Source organism: Panthera uncia, assembly GCF_023721935.1.
Source record: "Panthera uncia isolate 11264 chromosome C1 unlocalized genomic scaffold, Puncia_PCG_1.0 HiC_scaffold_4, whole genome shotgun sequence".
Taxonomy (NCBI): Eukaryota; Metazoa; Chordata; class Mammalia; order Carnivora; family Felidae; genus Panthera; species Panthera uncia.
In genome coordinates this window covers 27200491-27206553 of record NW_026057585.1, presented here as the reverse complement: position 1 = coordinate 27206553, position 6063 = coordinate 27200491, and positions in this window count along the sequence as shown.

The window sequence follows — 6063 nt, the reverse complement described above, 5'->3', positions numbered from 1 at the left end:
AGGCTCTCTTAGGAAAGGCAAACTTCTATCTGGAATAGGTATTATCTTCATAAGAGTGAACCACTAGCCTTTCAGAATAGGAAAATTCCAATGTCCAGGATGATTTCCTTGGAAAATAACGCTACATTGTGAGCATAATATTGATCTCTGTTGCAGAGAAGTTAGAGTTCCAGAGACAGAGGCAACTGGATTGGGCTTGCTAAATATGAGTCCATGCTGTTGGGCACATATGTAGCCTCCATCCCTGCCACATTGCCATTATGTGACCATCATGTCATCTCTGGGATTGCTGATGATGAGATCTGATTAATATCAGTTAGCTGAGCCATTTTGTCTACTTTGTTGTTTAGTATCTGGTGGATGCTTTCTGACTGGTGTTAATGTGTAATACAAAACCCTTTACACTTTGTACCTACTTCCACATTTTTATACACATTACTCTAAGCAGACCTCTTTGTCTCTGGTCTTCAGTCCCTTTTGCTCCAGACCTCCAACCAGACAGTCAAGCCATTACCAAAGACCCAGGAATTTGTTTATTTTCTTAACTCAGGCCATTTTTCCTTCCACCAAAGCAGATGACCAGGTACTCTGCTCCTAGTTCTGTCCTTTTGAAAGATTTCCCCTCTCTACTGTCTCCACTGTCTTCTAGGACCACCTCTGAATATTGCCATAATCCATTTTGAAATGGCTAATCCATTTAATGCACTTAATGAGTTGACCCATCTATAAACCAATCTTGGGCTTTTCTCTCCATTTTGACTGGTCATATGGGACACTTTGCAAGGTCATAGTACAAACCATGGGAGGGGAGTTAATGCAACTGTGATAAGTGACATGAGGGTCTGACCTATTTGCTTATACAGCTACTTATGCCCTCTAATCCTGCTCAAACTTGATCCTGGATACACCATTTCCATCTTATGGAGAATTGATATTGGGCCCATCCAACTTTTTGACTTGGTTGTATTGACAAAACATAGCTTATAACGGAAAGTTCTGGGTGCATGGGTCATCTGATGCTCCATACTCAAGCACTCTGCTTCTGCCAATGTAAGTTGTCCTCTGTAACTTGCCAAGATCTGTTTTTCAAAAGGTGTATAATTTTCTGCTATTGATAGCATTAACTTTCTCCAGAACTTCAGGGGCCAGCCTTGCGATTCTCCCACTGGAGTTCTCCATATGCCCCTTACTGTATTTTTTGCCACTATGGACATCTCCTTCACTGTAGTGCCTGCTGGATCATATGACCCAAGTGGCAGTTCTGACTGTACCACACTTTGTACATGTTAGAGTGCCCTTCCTTGCTCCGAGCCCCCTCAAAGCTGACAGCATTCCATGTCATGCATTATATGGGCAGGAGCAATATTCCTAAGTGGGGAATATATTGTTTCCAGAACCCTAAGAGACTTCCAGAGCTTTGTGCTTATTTCTTTATTGTGGGGGTAAAAGATGCTGCCATTTGTCTTTCACTTTGGAGAGGTTATTCTGGCAAACTTTAACCACTGGACTCCTAAAAACTACACTGAAGTGGATGGTCTTGGAATCTACATAGAGTTTATCTCCCAGCTCTAGGGTACATGTGTCTTACCAGGGCCTCTAGCCACCCCTACCAGACCTCAGGACACCCAATATAAAGTGAGTTGCACATCTTAACTGGGAGTTGTCTGCACCACCAAGCCATAAATTTAGTAAGCTAAGCATTCCATCGTCAAGAGGAAATGGCATATGTAAAATTAGGTTTAAATAATTTCTGAGACCCAAGTTGCATGAGCAGGTATCTCTCACAGTATACTTCCTCCTTTCACACTCAATCCACGTGTATATCCTTATGAAAAATTCTCTATGATCAATTGACAAAGGCAGAAGAAATTCAAGCCTGGATTACAACTAGTTTTCCACGATATGATGTTACCAGTCAAAATTGCTAGAAGCGGTCCAAATTAGATGTGTCCTGAAAACAGTGAGGAATGAAAATCTTCCCAGTGGGCATAACTTTGACCAGTACATCTAATGGCTGATTCGTCAAGAAAGAGAGATGGACTCAAATGTAGATCTATATAAATTCAAAGGCAGTGGTTAAGGGTTGGTCACATGTTTAGACACTTAGAGGGAAGAACAAAACATCAGGGGATTAGTAGCTGGGGGTTTAGGAAAGATGTATATGAAGGAGTATCTTGGAATGATCTCAGAATGTGAGAAATTTGTGTCCCTAGTGAATGCCCATCAAGGATGATCTGAATAATCAGATGGACAAGATTATTCACTCTGTGACTCTCAGCTTCTTTCCCTAAACACTTCTCTACTTGCACAATAGACTGATGGAGAGATTAATGTTGTCAGTGATGAAGATTACTCATGGACTTAATATGAGGTTCCCTTCAACAAAGCTGATCTGGCTACTGCCACTGCTGAATGTCAGCCTGACCTTGAGCCCTGAATTCCATCTTCCTTGGGCACGCCATTATGCACTACACTTAGCAAGAAGAGACTGCCACCTGGTGGCAGACTTACTACATTGGCCTCCCCCCCTCCCCTTCTATTACTGTTACTGAGGAATTTGGTAATTTGTCCTCATTGGAATAGAAATTTATTCTGGATAATCTTTCTTTCCCATCATATATCTTACAGAAATATTGTACATTTACTTAGTTAATGTCTCATCCACCAGTATGGAATACCAAACACCATTGCTTCTGATCCAAGAACTTATTTTAGAGTGAAAAAAAAAAAAAAAAAAGTAAGACTGTGATTATGGGTTGTGTCATTCAAGGTAATCTATTCCAAATTAATGGAGGGGTTGCTCCTGGGAAATGGGATAGCAGGAATGAGGTAGAAAAGCAGGATTTGGGCTTTTAACTGCAGCTCAGAGTAGAAATTTGTCCTGCAGGGTCAATATAAGGATGGAAAAGTGAGAAGATTCAGCAAGAAGAGATGTAGAATTGGGAGCTGGTTTCTTTTCACCAAGGCTTCCAAAAGACTCATGTTCAGAGTGTCACTGTAGCATTTAGGGTCGCTCTCAGCTGGGGAGCATCTAAGCCCTAGTAAACCTTGATGGGTCCACAGGAAAGAATGATTCAACCCTGTGATTCAACCCTCCTTTCTTAACGGCTTCCTACCACTCTCCTCTCTTGTACACTCCTACTCCTGGTCTCACCACTAATATTGCCTGATAAAGGGGTGCCTGAGTGGCTCATTTGGTTAACCAACCGACTCTTCATTTCAGTTCAGGTCATGATCTCACAGTTGTGAGATTGAGCCCCTTGTCTGGCTCCTCGCTGACAGCGCAGAGCCTACTTAGAAGTCTCTATCTTTCTACCTCTGCCCCTCCCCCTTGCACAAGTGCGCTCTCTCTCTCTCTCTCTCTTTCTCTCAAAATAAATAAACATTAGAAAAATATATTGCCTGATAAAGAAGTAAGATTACTGAGCAAACAGACCACAGAATAGGCAGGAAATTAACCTTTGTTACTGACATGATCATCTAATCTTTCCTGTCTTTGGTCTTCAGTACCATGAAAAAGCAAATACTTTAGTGAGTGAGTTGGCTTTAGGTCAGTCCTGAGGGCAAAGACTCAAATTGGGCAGGCCTGTGTCCTCTGCCATAATCTGGAACAGGCCAATCCTGACTCCTTCCTTAGCTCTGTGGATTCTGGGAGGCTAGGCTGGCTGCCTAGAGAAGTATGGTGGATTTAAATCAGTTTAGGTGGCATGAAGCCTGAGGCAAACCAAAATCCATGACCCTCTATGAGGCAATCATAGATACACTCAGATTTTGCATAATTTCTTTATCCTGCTGTATGGTAAGCTGGCTAGATTCTTGCATTTTTTTACTTGCTTAGCCACTTCTTATATCCCAAGACTGGGGCAGGAATAGGGATTTCTATGGAAGGGAGGAGGTGCATATTGGCCTAGTTATTCCAAATCTCAGACACTCTGGAAGAAGCCAGATGGGTACAAGGATATTAGCATGCTTAGCCTGGTGACTCCTAGGTCCTGTGCCTGGACTAAGATTCTGCATAGGAAAGCTAGAGGGATGCTAGTTTGTCAAGGTGCCTATTTTTTAGTGCGTACTTTCTTGCTCTCCCCAGGTGCCCATCATCCAGCAGTTCTATCTATATATCATGGGATTATCTCCACAGCTGAAATCATTGAGTGTTTTTCCTGAGTCAAGACTCCTTTATCATGGCCACTTATTTTCTTTAATGTCAGTCCCTTGATCATTTTTATTATTTATTACTAAATCTTTGCCTGGGTTTCTCTTTGCTTCCTGGTTTTTACTTTATGAAATAGCTTTTCTCAACCACATTTATTCTAATTAATTAGCCATTGTTTTTCTGCCATCACCTTTATTGCTTGGAGAAAAGGTTATTTCTTTAGAGGCACATTATGCCAAACACTTTTTTGTTGTTGTTATCTTTTTAGAAGTTTTTTTTTTTTTTTTTTGCTTTTATGAAAGAGAATTCTTAATGGATTGATTTCATTAGGCAGTTTTAATTCCGTTTACTATTTATAAGCATGGGAACTGATTGATATTCAGAGTTTTCTTTTTCCTATTCTCCCTTTCTAAAAATTAGGCCAGGATAATTTGCCAAGCAAAAAAAGAAAAGGCCTACTGCAAAAAACATCACTACTGAGATTTAACTGAAATACTCAAAGAGTGTTGAATAATGCCCTTGGCACTGTGGGCACCACTACTTTTCTCATGATTCTTAATCTTGAGCTTGAAACATTAGGAGACTCATTGTGTTGGGGCACCTGGGTGGCTCAGTCAGTTAAGCATCTAACTTTGGTTCAGGTCATGATCTCACAGTTTGTGAGTTCAAGCCCCGGATCAGGCTCTGCGCTGACAGCCTGCTTCAGATTCTGTGTCTCCCTCTCTCTCTGCCCCTCCCCTGCTCACACTCTGTCTCTCAAAACATAAATAATAAAAAACATTTAAAAAAAAAAAAGGAGACTCACCTGTTGCCAGGAATTTTAGTTAGATTATTCATAAACCCAGGAAGTCCCATCTCTTTTTTTGGTGAAATATTAAGTAGAACTTTAGACACCCATAAAACCATATCTTCTCCCTTCACTTTTCCCCCTACTGGATGGGTTGGAAAGAAAGGAGAATGAAAAGTAGCATCTGCCAGACATTATGCTCTTTGACATATGAAGTCTCAAATAATCTTAACAATGATCCCAGGGTCTATATTTCACAAATAAGAAAATTTAAGCTCAGCGCAGTTAGGTACCTTAACCAAAGTCACACAGTTGGTAAATTGGCAGTTTGGGACCCAAACTCAGATTTGCCTTTCTTTTTTAATGTTTATTGATTTATTTTTGAGAGAGAGAGAGAACAAGTAGGGGAGGGGCAGAGAGAGAGAGGGAGACAGAATCCGAAGCAGGCCCCAGGCTCTGAGCTGTCAGAGCCCACGACGGGCTCAAACACATGAACCACGAAATCATGACCAGAGCTGAAGCCAGATGCTCAACCGTCTGAGCCACCACTCAGGTGCCCCAGATCTGCCTAATTTTAAGGCCTGGGCTATTCTACCAGATACACTGTTCAGAAAAGACATGGATCACTTATTAAACTGGGCAATGAGTCAGCAATAAGTGTTTAATCAGTTGCCCACAAATATTAGAGGCCAACTCAAAGCAAGGAATTATTCATTATAAACCAGGCCAATAGAAGTTAGGGTGATGTAGATTTTAGAGATCAGGTTAGAAACTGGAAGCCTCTGCACTCTCAACAATAGCCAAATTATGGAAAGAGCCTAAATGTCCATCAACTGATGAATGGATAAAGAAATTGTGGTTTATATACACAATGGAATACTACGTGGCAATGAGAAAAAATGAAATATGGCCTTTTGTAGCAACATGGATGGAACTGGAGAGTGTGATGCTAAGTGAAATAAGCCACACAGAGAAAGACAGATACCATATGGTTTCACTCTTATGTGGATCCTGAGAAACATAACAGAAACCCATGGGGGAGGGGAAGGAAAGAAAAAGAAAAAAAAAAAAGAGGTTAGAGTGGGAGAGAGCCAAAGCATAAGAGACTGTTAAAAACTGAGAA